This window comes from Juglans regia, chromosome 8 (assembly GCF_001411555.2).
Source record: "Juglans regia cultivar Chandler chromosome 8, Walnut 2.0, whole genome shotgun sequence".
Lineage (NCBI taxonomy): Eukaryota > Viridiplantae > Streptophyta > Magnoliopsida > Fagales > Juglandaceae > Juglans > Juglans regia.
Genome location: NC_049908.1, coordinates 1,627,890 through 1,641,737, shown reverse-complemented (window position 1 = coordinate 1,641,737; position 13,848 = coordinate 1,627,890).

The following is a 13,848-nucleotide window of genomic DNA, read 5'->3' as shown; positions in this document are numbered from 1 at the left end:
TTTCAGGAGATCAGGGTTTAGATCGAGAAATGACCAAAAAAATAAAATAAATAAAGGAAAAATAAAGTAAATGAATAGGAAAAGGAAAATATGATGAAGACATTTGGAGGGTTCACAATGTGTTACATGGCACACTGTGCACTGTCCGATTCGGAAGCTTTTGGGGCAAACAAGAGAGGTCCGATCATTAGCATCGTGGCCAGCTCCACGTGGAGGGCCGAGATCCGAAATGCAGATTCTATGGCCAACAACCTAAGATTGTATTCAGCTTTTGAATTGCATCCGGTGCAAATAATTCTGTCACGCCAGTATGGTCTATTTTATTTACTTTTGTGCACGCATAGTTTCCAAAAAAATATATCTCCTATATCTTAAAAGTGTGTACTATGAATTGTGTTTATAGACAATAATAAATAGTATTTATAAACAGTCCTATATATTATTGTACAGTACCTATATATAAACAGTAATAAATAGTGTTTATGAACAATACCTATATCTTAAAAGTGCGTATCCTGATATGAATAGTGTGATAAACAGTAATGTGTAAACGTCACGTGTAGTATCTTACAATAATAATTTTATATAGAATTGTAAAGTGTGTAAACGTCACGTAATCGTTTTGAAAAAAAGTAAGGTCTATTATTAAAAATTAATTTTTTTCATGTTGATCCTATATTTTATTCACTTTTTTTAAAACAATTACGCGACGGTTGTATAATTCACAATTACAAATATATTTTCTCATCTTCTAAAGATTTTGAACTCTTTTAGTGTATTGACAAAAAATAATTCTGACTTTTTTAGATGGGTTGGTGTGTGTGCAGTATGACATAGTCACATAAACTCATACATATATATATACTAAGCAGACACAATTGTTTTTAAAAAATAAATGATGAAGTTTTATTGAACATTTTTAAGAGAAAACTAACTAATGAATTTTTAATATAATTTATTTTTTTCTTCAATTAGGCAGATGTGGCAAACATGCTTTGCACGTTTAGCCACCGCTAATATATAAGAAAAGCATCAAGATATAAATAGATTTCACGAACTAATGTGATATGTAGTTTTTTTTTTAATTTTCTATTTCGCTTCCGAAGCCACTTCCTAACCCTCCCCCACTTTCCTTCAGGTATTCTTTTAATTTTTTTTATTTCACTTCCCTCATGAATTCCCTTCCCAACTTTTTTTCTCACTTCCCCTGTATCATCCCCCCCCCCCAAAAAAACATAGACTCGTTTGTCAGTTCCCCTTGCTGCAGTCTCGTCGGGTCTCCGACAATCCAAACAACATCATTGACAACCCTCTATCGTTGGATATCTCTCTCTGTCTGGTTGTTGAGAAAATAAAAGGAAATAATGGTTGTTCTGTGTTTGGTTGTTGAGAAAGTGAAAGGAAACTGTTTGATTTGCTTTTAAGACTAAAATCCAAAATTTTGAAAACTTGTCATCTCATTATTACAACTTTCCCAAATTTTCATACAGAATAAAATAAACAATTCAACTTTTTTCAAATCCTAAAATAAAAATAATATTAAAAAATATATTCTAACAATATTTTATTTAACTTTTTAACTTTAATCGCAACTCATATCATCTCATCTCATTTCATCTCTGAAAACAAACGAGGTCATTGTTTGTTCTCTATTTGGTTGTTGGGAAAATAAAATTGCAACTTATTATTTGTTTGTAACTTTGGTTGTCGAGAAAATGAATGAAAAATAATGTTTGTTCTCTGTTTGGTTGTTGAGAAAATAAAAGGAAAATATACGAAATATGAGATGAGAGAGAGAGAGAGAGAGAAAGAAAGAGATGTTGACTATTTGCTGCCCGTGAGGGATGGGAACAGTGGCGGCGACGTCGACTGTTTTCTAGGGCTGGCTCTGATTAACAACGCTAACTATTTGCTGGGGACGGCAAAGTGGGTACGCAACAGGGGGAATTAAGGGGAGGGGAAAGAGAGATTGGGGTTGGAGCTGGAGCTGGGAGGGAGGAAAAAGAAAAACCTTAAACTCACGTGGTACAGTGCCACATAAGTCTGTGAGATTCATTTGTATCTCTAGCAGCCCTAAAAAAATAAAGAGGACCAAATTTTAGAGATTGATGCTAGGGAGCTCTTAGGAAGTGTCTAGATTTCTTTTATTGGTACTAGATGTCTAGGAATTGCATTTCAACTAATTCTGTGAGTGCACCGGCCCATGATAATGAATTTATTGCAAGTGCACATCAGGTAATTCAAAAGGAAAATCTCATAGTTCGATGATCCTTATAAATTATATGCACTCAAGAATATTTGAACTTTAAACTTGGGATGCATACCCTAAGCCCAAGGCTCTTGGAAAGTATATAGATGGTAGGTAAAGTGTCAAACACTCCCTTACGAGTCATGCCCTAACCCAATATCCATTGAGAACAGATAATTAAATCGATAAATATATATAATAAGCGCAAGTATCATCTTCTTAAAATTGTGCTCACAAAGACAAACTTGTGATCTCATGCACCAAATCATATAAAAATTAATATATCTATTCCAACTCAACTCAAATGCATAATATTTAATCGTTTTTTTATTTATAGTAACTAGTTATTTTTCAAGCGAATTGAATTCGTGCGTGAAAACTAATTTTAATAATAATTGCAATTTCTTTTGTGGGAAGTAGATAATAACACTTACTTTCCATTATAGTAATTTGAAATATTAGGGTTTAGAAAGTTTTATTGGATGTTATGAAGCAATCAATCGCGCCGCATCATTATCTACTACTGCTTTTAGTTGCAGCATGTCATAGATCAGGAGTTAACTCGAAGATAGTGAAGACAGAGAGAACAACAACAAGAAGGAGGAAGAAAGCGAAAGTAGTAGTTAATTTGTTAAGATTTGTAATGAAAGCAATGTTGTTTAGCTTTGTAAGAACGATGTCGTCTACTATATTGGTTTATGTAATAAGTAGATTGAAGTTGTTCTCTTACACTGATTTTTGTAAACACAAGGAACGAGGTCGTATAGCTTGACGAGGAAGTCTGTTATAAAAAGGAAAGAAAACAAGAGAAATGCATTTGAGCTTTGACAATCATTCTATACTCTCTCTCTCTCTCTATCTCTCTAATTATTGGTTATTGGATATTGATTATCTCGAATTAAGCCATTTGAATAGGGTCCATTATAGTTGGTATCAGTTGTCATGGCAGGAGGAACTCAATCCTATGCTCAGCTAGCTGACTCGTTGAATCACCATTGGAAACAACAAGAAAGGCAACAAGAGCAAATTAAAGATACAATTATCATCTTGTTGCAACAACACGAGACTACCTGTGTAAACAAAAAAAATAAGGACAATAAATTTAATGAAATGTTGCAACAAATCTTAATAATTTCAATCAATGGTTAAGTTGATAATGAAGCAACAAGAATGAATTGTCACAATAATTACACTTTTGGTAGGAATGGTGATGTTAATGAAGTGGTGAGATACACCATCGGGAAACTTCTGATAGAGGCTTTACCAAGAGAATTAAGTTGGAATTCTAAGGATTTGGTGGCAAGAACCTTTTGGTTTAGGTCTATAGAGCAAACCAATATTTTTTGTACCACCATTTTCATCCTAGCCAAGTAATTTTCATAGTCTCGTTTCATATGGATGAAGATGCTTTGATATGGTTCAAGGATGCTAGTGAAGCAAGCACTTTCCATTATTGGAGAGAGTTTGTGTAGGTTGTCCAAACCAAATTTGGTTTATCACCTTATGATAATAAAATGGAGGCATTTACAAAATTAAAGCAGGTTAGTACGGTAATTGCTTATAAAGTTGAATTTGAAATACTTTCTAATAGAGTTAAACGTGTTTCTAAAAAGATAATGAGTACCAAGATGAACCTAGTCATAAAGATCATTTGCAAGTTTCAGATGAGTTAATTACAAGATCAAGAGCTAAGAAGATGAATGAGGCAATATAAAGATTGGTGCAATCCACTTGGGACGAGTCTACCAAGAGCCGAATATTCAAAATGGGCTTGAGAGAAGGAGATCCAATGATCATCCACGTGATACAAACTATGGAATAGTGCAACATAAATTAGAGCCTATTATTATGTTTATGTGATTGAAGGCCTTGGACTTATTTATTTAATTAAATGGACTTATTTTATTAGTATAAGAATTAGTCTATAATAATTGGGTTTGATGATACTTGACCAACATATATCTTATTTCTTATGAATTCGAGTTTTTGGGAAGGTCTTGTATTTTGGCCAAGGACTTATTTGAAAAGTTACTTTTTAGGAACAATGGTTTAAAGAGGTACTATAGCGAGTTACTGTAGCAGCGATACTATTCATCCAGGGATATTTTTGGAAGAAAGATCTTTATTTTGGCTAAGGTTTTAATTAGGTTTTGGTTTAAATACTCTTTGTAACCTCATTTTAAAATTTTATGAAATTTGATGAATTTATTCATGGTGAATTGAGTTTACTCATCCTATTCTTAATTGAATTTTTGAACTTATCAAAGGTAAATCACAACTTTTGTGGCGTTCCTTCTCGTAATCTGGGTTTTTGAGATAGGTTCTTCAACATGTATAGATTTTAATATAATCTCGGTTCTTGAAACGAGTTCTCAACGGGTCTAAGTTCTCCATCCATTGTCTAGGTTGAAATTGATTGTGGGTTCAAGGGATTCCATTACCATGGGTTCGTATTATTTGGTATCTAGAGCTCGGTTTCCAATCAAGTTTGATTTTATCTTTCAATTATTGCATCTTTAAATTTAATTATAGAGCTTCAATGTTCTAGGGTTGCCAAAAAAAAAGTAGGCTGCCAAAATTCTTAATATTTTGGTTTAGCTGAAATTTGCATCACTTAAGATTTCAAAATTCTAGGGTTTATTGCATCTCTAAATTTGTCAATTGTTTGGAGTGTCGTTTTATTGTTTCTGTTCTACTTTATTGTCAATTCTTGTATACTTGAATTCAATTGCTTGATTTTTACAATTGAATTTTGTTGTTTATGATTGAATTAGATAAAAGAAAAGAAAATGAAAACAAAACAAAAAAAGATAAAAAAAAATCGAAAAAGAAAAGAAAATGTAGCATATTCAAATGTTGTTACATAATAACAACTAAGAGAAAGAAATACATTTGTTGATTGAACTTTATCATCAAATGGATTGAATACATATTTCTAGTTGATATATTATTTTTATAATTACTTTTTCTCTCGTATAAATTCATTGAATCTCGTGTCATTTTATTCATTCTATGTTTATTATTATTGGTTCTTAGATCTATATTACTGGTTGAAATAATATAATGTTGTATTGTCTTGATTTAGTTCAACTAGTTCTTAAAGAACTTGAGTGGGAAAACTATTGAGGTAAATGCAAGAGAATGTGAGACTATTATCGAAAAAAAGTCAATTAAGAGTGAAAAACAAGTAGAGTATCATTATTCGAGTGTAAATACATAAGGAAGTGTGTGGGGTTTTTCATTAACATTCTTTTTGTGCAGCACATTACGATATCTCATAGGAGTGACTCATCACCAAAGGGGATGATAGATAACTCATCATTTATGTTGCAAGCCATGCAACAACAGTTTGAGCTGTTGAACTTGGTGTTGAGTGAAGTGAGGGATAAGATGGATCATCAAAAAGCGGTAATTAGAAATCTACAGGGCAGGAGACATAAGATACGACATGAGCCTAATATTAAACATAAGTGTAAGAATGAATAGTATGGTGAGTCTCTTGTTGACAGACGTGCTCTCAATACACAAATTAAGATAGATGATACAGAGCAGCAGAACGATAACATTTTTCATACTAGATACCACATCAACAACAAGTTATGTAGTTGATCATTGATGGGAGGAGTTGTATTAATTTGGTTAGCATAACTTTAGTTGAAAAATTGAATTTACCTACTTTGAAATACCCTAGACTATACAAGTTGCAGTGGTTGAGTAATTGTGGGGAGGTTAGGTTAAATAAGCAAGTGCTAGTTTTTTTTTTAATTGAAAAATACCAGGATGTGGTATTTTGTATGTTTCTTTTTAATACAGGGGAAGTCGTGGTAGCATGATAGGAATGTGATCTATTATAGGAATGAACATCTATAGTTTTGAAAAAGATGAAAAAACAATCAAAGTTATTCCATTAACTCCAACATAAGTCCATTGGGATCAACTGAAACTGAAAAGTGAGATTATTCAAAAAAAAAAAAGTGAAAACGATAGTGATAAAAAAAAAAAAGTGAAAAAAAAGATTGAGCTAAAAAGTAAAAGTGAAATTGAAATTGAACTAAAAAGCAAGTGTGAATGTGAGATTGAGAAAAAAAAATAGTGAGGTCGAAAAAGAGAGAGAGACAAATGATTAGGGTGAGGCTGAAACCTCAAGGAAAAATAAATAATGAGTTGAAAAATAATTGTGAGGCCGATAGTTCAAAAAAAATGATAGTGAAAGAAAAAAAATAGTGAAAAGGAAAAAGAGAGTGAGTGGAAAAAAGAGAATGAGGCCAAAACATCGAGAGAGAGAAAGAGTGAAAATGAAAATTGAGAGGTGATTGAGGGTCAAGAAAAAAGAGTGGAACCACAAGATGAAAAAGAAAAAGAGATTGCAGAGAGATAGAAAAACAAAAGTGATTTTTTATGCTAAGGCAAGTTTTTTTACTAACAAATTTAATGATTCTTTACCTAGTGTTGTTGTTTATTTGTTGCAGTGATATAAAGTCATGATTTCTAGTTGTGTGTTTAGTGGATTGCCACCTATTAGAGAGATAGAGCATTATATTGATTTTGTATTAAGTGCAACAATCCTTACCTAACCTTTTTTTGAAGAACATGAGTCATTGACGCACTTAAAAGGACAATGTAAGTTGAATAGAATGCATGCCAAGTTGGTGCAATTCATTGAGGCATTTCCTCATGTAATCAAATACACACAATGTAAGGAAAATTTTGTGGTTGATGCTTTAGTAAGAATGTGTGTCCTTGTCATCATTTTAGATGCAAGTTATTGAAACTTGAATATGATAAGAAATTATATGTTAATGATGATGGTTTGGCTAGTATGTATGGAGTACGTGAGAAGTCATTGTTTGGTCAGTTCTATAGACTAGATTGGTATTTGTTTAAAGAGAATAAACTTTGTGAGCCTACTAGTTTTATGCATGAGTTATTTGTGCATGAATTTGGTTTGATAAATCATTTTGGTATAAAGAAGATTTTAAACGTGTTGCATGAACGTTTGTGGGAGTATCATTTGTCATTCATTGACATGTTGCATGAACATTTGTGGGAGTATCATTTGCCATTCATTAACGTGTTGTATAAACGTTTGTGGGACTACTGATTGCCATTCATTGAGTTTGGATATAATTAGAGTGGTTGTTTTGGTGTAAGGAAAACTTTATATGTGTTTCATAAATGTTTGTGGGAGTATCATTTGCCATTTATTGAATTGTTATATGGACGGTTGCGTGAGTATCATTTGCCCTTATTATAGTTTGCATATAATAGGACCATGCATACTACTATTTCCTATTATTCTTTTGAAGTTGTTTATGATTTTAATCCACTTACTTATTTAGCTTTGTTGATTTTGCTTGTTGATGATAAGAGTAACTTGGATGGACTTTTCCAAATTCTTAAAAAAATTAATAAAAATTCATATCAAGTGGATCTTCTAGGTTAGTATCATGTTTATATTATTTTCAATGTTACTAACATTTTTCCCTTCGATACATGTGGACATTCGAGGTCGAATCCTTTTGAGGAGATGGAGAATGATGGGCACCAAGATGAACCTAGTCTTAAAGATCATTTGCAAGTTTCAGATGAGCCAATTATAAGGTCAAGAGCTAAGAAGATGAAGGAAACAATGCAAAGATGAGTGCAATCCACTTGGGACGAGTCTAGCAAGAGCTGAATATTTAAGATGAGCTTGAGAGAAGGAGATCCAGTGATCATCCATGTGATACAATTAATGGAAGAGTGCAACATAAATTAGGGCCTATTATTATGTTTATGTGATTGAAGGTCTTAGACTTGTTTATTTAATTAAAGGGACTTATTTTATTAGTTATAGGAATTAGTCTAGAATAATTGGGCTTGAGGGTGCTTGACCCACATATGTCTTATTTCTTATTAACTAGGGTTTTGGAATGTCTTGTATTTTGGCAAAGTGCTTATTTGGAAAGTTATTTTTTAGGAATTAGGGTTTTAAGAGGTACTATATCGAGTTACTATAGGTTTTTGGCAAGAGTTTTAATTAGGTTTTGATTTAAATACTCTTTATAACCTCATTTTAAGAAATTTTAAGAAATTTGATGAATTTATTCATTATGAATTGAATTTACTCATCTTGTTATTGATTAAACTTTTAAACTTATCAAAAGTAAGTCATAACATTTGTGGCGTTCCTCATTGTAATCTGGGTTATTAAGATAGATTCTTCAACTTGTATAGATTTTAATATAATCTAAATTCTTGAAACGAGTCCTCAACGGATCTAGGTTCTCCATCCATTGACTTGATTTTAGTTTTTTGGGTGAGTTTTCAAATTAACTGTGGGTTCAAGGAATTTCATTCCCACGGGTTCATATCAAATAAACTTAGTTGTTTATTTTTGTGGTTTAAGAAATGAAATTAGGCTAACTATTAGAATGTAGAATCCTATAAACTTGAATGATGCATTTGGGTTAGTCAAAATTCAAGAACAATACGTGTGGAGTACAAAAATACCATAAAATAATGAATCTTTGGACTTCAGTCAGCAAGGGTCAAGGTTGAATGTGTGTAAATTTGGAAAAATGGGTTCCATTTTAGGAACTCTTAATACCCAATTTATAACAAAGATACTTTATCAAAAGGTCATTGAAGCACAAATGCAGGAACGTAGGAAGAAGAGCCTTTGCCAAGATTGTACTTATCAAAGTGTTTGGAGTTGTCTGATTGTAGTGCCATTGAACTTGATTGAGATCATGAACAAGTTACAGATCTTGTAGAATGAGTAGTTGAGGAATGCATGGAAGTACATCTAAGTATGCATGGAAGCTACTGATCTTGCATGAGGAATGCATGGATCTTTGCCTCAATCTCATTGCAGGTTGTGGTGGGTACATCTAGTCTTAAAATAATGAGGGTAGTGGGACAATTGAAGGCAAAATGAGACAAAATGGGTGGTTATCTTAGTTGATACTGGAAGTACCCACAACTTTTGGGGTACTTCAGTAGCTTCTAAGTATAGTTTGTATGTCTAAAAAATCTCATTCAATTTAAGTGAAGGTAGCCAATGGTTAGGGGGTGATACTCATGCCCCCACAGGGTCAACTCTTCCTCACACCCCGCTCTTGTATGGGTGGGGGGTGGGGTTTTGGTAGGGGTGAGGGTGGACTCCTTATCTACCCCACCCCTTGCCCACTCCAATGTTACTTATGGCCCACATAACCCATAAATTATTTATGGGCCTAAAAGTGACAAAAAAATATTTTTTAAACTCAAATTATAAATTTAAATTTTTAAATACGATTATAATTTAAAAACTAATAACATAATTTTTAAACTTGTTGGTGTATACTCTGTGCAAGTTAGAAAGTAGCCTAATATGACATTTATATAAAAAGCCAATGCAATACAAAACTCTTACTTAAACTTATTGCTGTTTAGTTTAAACTTTTTATTTCCCTTCTACTCAGAAGCAATCTCTAATCATACACTTTCATCCACTTTCATCCACGTTCATCCAGCCTGCCCTTGGATCAGAGCTGAGTTTAGTAATGTTCCAGATAATGTTTAGGCTTTTAACCAAACAGAAAGCGGGCAACATGAATGACAGAAAATCTCAACAAGTTTAATCCTACGGAGTCATCCACAGATAGCTATGAAAAAGGAAAACAAACAATTTATACGAAAAAAAAGTATGAAATCACTCTGGGTGGGCATAATACATTTACTAGTGGTTATCTGGAGAAAATCGCATAAAAAAAACCAGAATTGAGGTAATTTCTTCCATCTCCATCAAGCTTTCATAAACCAGATGAACATTCGAAGAGTACGCAACCAGTAGCCTCTCAAACACTGTTTTGCTATAGTGATCAAAGTCCATTAATACTCTCACCAACAAAAGAAAATGTTTTCACTGTTGAGCCATTTACAAAACCCTGCATATTAAATTCGGAACACAGCAAAATATCCTTATTGTCTTCGACTAAAGAGGCACTGGTAGTTGAAGAAATTAATTATCAGATGCAAGATCCTCAAAACTTTAATTCACCTGTTGAATCGACAACACATAATACACTATAGAAAAGTCAATGGAAATAATTAACTTCGGCACTGCAGAGTTATAAATCCCAGCCGAAATTTGGTGGGCCATCGCACGAAACTAAGTTAGGTCTTCAAAAGGCACATTTGACTGAATCACCTCATATGGAAACAAGGCCATTGTTCATGGGCCCACAAGATGTATTATATGAAAAATCGGTAGCTGCACTATCTTTTTCTAAAAAACTACAAGGGCCAGGCCAGCCCTTTAAGCCCACTGCTAGTTATAGCCCATTAATTTTCAAGCCGTGCATCCCTTCAACAACTCAAGACCAAGGTAATTCTACTGAGTTGCAAAAATTGTATTTTGGAAAAAAGGAAAAGAGATGTTGTTTTTTTGCATATTTGTCCGTATGGGGACGCGTGATTTCAATATTGTGCTATAAATCTCTTGGATGTTGTTTTGGTTAATTACTTGCTGAGATGTCATAATCTCATTGTGGTGTTTTACCCTACGGTTCTGTCTTATGGTGCTGTAGAGTCTAATGCAGAGCCCGAGTCTGAACTCGAGAGATCAGCTCCGTCGGAGGTTTGAGTTGCTGAGAAACTGTTCAGCGTTATGAGATTTATTTCCCTTATGTTATTTCCTGTTTTTAATTTATCTGTCGGATGACTGTTTAATCCTTATAAAGTTATTTTACTGCTTTTGAACAATTATGGTATTTAATAAAGAAATACCTTTTATTTCTCCGTTGCGAATATTATTTCGTACACTTATTGCGTGATGTACACACTTTGAGCACTGGTAGTTGGGATGTGTGATCCGTGTGGTCATCATCCCGGTGTCACGAACTCCACAAAAATAATACGTGGGGGTCGAGGGTGCCACAAATCATACCAACATTGCTCTTATCCCAAAGATGTCTAGTCCAAATACTCTAAGCCAATATCGATCCATTAGCCTCACAATGTCATCTACAAAATTATAACCAAAATAATGGCCAGTCGTCTCAAATGTCTGCTTCCTAAAATTATCTCTCCTCTCCGAACAGCCTTTGTCCCAGGTAGAAACATCAAGGAAAATACAATCATAGCTCATGAGCTATTTCATCATCTCAGAAGGAAATTTGGGAACAAATGATTGATGGCAATTAAACTAGATATGGAAAAGGCTTTCGACCAAGTGGAATGAGAATTTCTCTTTGTAATGATGAAGAATTATGATTTCAATAAAAAATGGATAAACTGATAAATGAGTGCATAACAACAGTGTCATTTTCCATCCTCATTAATGGCTCGCCAAGAGGTTTCTTTAAATCTCAGATAAGTATAAGGCAATGTGATCTAATTTCTCCATTTCTTTTTTATATTGGTCATTGAAACACTATCTATAATTTTATTAAAGGCTAAAGCTCAACAGAAACTAGGGGTACAAATCAGCAGAAATAGTCCAACAATGTCACACTTACTATTTGCTGATGATACAATAATCTTTCAAAGACAACAGAAAAAAATACACAAAGCATTTCAGAGTGTCTTGCAAAATATCAAAGTTGGTCTGGATAGAGGATAAATCTGAGCAAATTTTCAATGTTTATCGCCAGGAATACAAGCCAAACAGCAAAAGCTTCTATTTCCCATGGCTACCTTATAAAACTGCATCAGCAATAATGAAATATCTGGGCTTGCCAACCTCGTTCAACAAAAGGAAAAAAGGAAATTATAGTGACATGCTGACCAATGTAGGGAAAAAATTGGAAGGTTGTAAATCAAAGCTACTGGCTCAGGCATAAAGAACTATGCTAATCAAATTTGTAGTAAGCTCAATTTTGTCTTATCATATGAGCTCATTTCAACTGCCAAAATCAGTCTGCAGATCACTTGATACAACTTTTAAAAACTTCTAGTGGGGATTCTCAAAAGACAAAATTCATAATATGAAATTAAAATCCTGTAATTCTATCTGCTTATAGAAAAAAGAAGGTGACTTAGGTATCAGATTAATGGAGAATATGAATCAAGCAATGTTAGCAAAAACATGATGAGAATTAGGTGAGCCAAGAAATGGTTTTTGGCAATCAATTCTAACTGCCAAATACCTAAAGAACACTACTTTCTGGGAGATAGAACAGAAGACAACTGACTTATGCATGTGGAAAGGAATACTCAAAACAAAGAATTTGCTAAATAAAGGTCATTGTTTTCAAATCCTAAGTGGAGAATCAGTAAACATCTGGTCAGATCCATGGGTTCCTTCACTGAATAACTTCAAACCACAGCAAATACAAGTTATGACCCTGGATTACCCAATTATTACTGTTTCAGATCTTATTATCAATAATCCTAGGACTTGGGATGTTCCAAAAATGCAAACTCTCTTTGATCAATTAAATATCTCAGAAATGCAAAAAATACACCCCTCAGCTAGATCGATGGAACGAAAATTGTTTGGATACTAAACCACAATGAAAAATACTCTGTTAAGACAGCTTATCAGGCAACATTGAGTAGTCATGTTTCGGATCAACATGACAACTTAATATCACTCTTTAAGCCAATGTGGAGCCTAAAGATTCATGATCGCCATAAATTATTGATATGAAAACTATTTTGAAATATTCTCCCTACTAAATCACGAATTGGTGATTTCGTTCCCCATCAATAATCAAAAGAATGTCCACTCTGCAATCAAGAAAAAGAGACTCTAAAGCATATTTTTATAGAATGTCCCGTCATCATAATTTTGTGGCAACAGAGTAGTTGGCCTCTAGCAAGCTTGCCTATTAACTCTATTGTAGACTGGATCAGAATGATCATCTACCCAAAAAAAGAGTTGGGACTCCGAATAGAAGAAAAACATCATTTTCAGCTATTTGCGGTTATAATACTAGATTTTATTTGAAGGAAAAGAAATGACATAGTCCACTATCACACCTCTTTGTCACTAGAAGAAGCAAATATTCAGTTGAAACACATTTATGAAGCCTATAAAGATGCATGGAAAGAAAAACAGAGTCAACAGAGCAAAGAAGATGACTGGAAGCCTCCTCCTCTAAATTATCTAAGCTTCTCATTTGATGCAGCAGTACGAGACCAGTACTCAATTGTCTCAATAATACAAATAAATCACAATGGAGAGATTTTGGGGATAATAACAGATAAGAGACAAACAACTATCCCTCTAGTGGCAGAAGTATCGGCAGCATTGCTAGCATCCAAAATGGCCTCTACTCATAATCTAGCAATTATAGAAAGGGATCAATCAGTATTCATATCTATAGAGAATCCAGATTCCATTACTTTCTGGAACATCTCAACCATCATTGGGGACATACTAATTAACTTTCGACATCATCAAGATTGGAGATTTACTAAAATTTATCGATTTTAAAATCGATGTGCGTATTCAGTGGCGCAATGGGCAGCTACCAATCATGTTTTTGGTAGCCTACTTATAAATAATATTCCTAGTTGCTTTTTGTATATTGATAGTAGAAAAAGATCCACCTTTACCTTTTGTATTTCTTTATATATCTATAAAATGCTTAGATTAGAAAAAAAAAAAACAATATGAGACTCCTGTATTA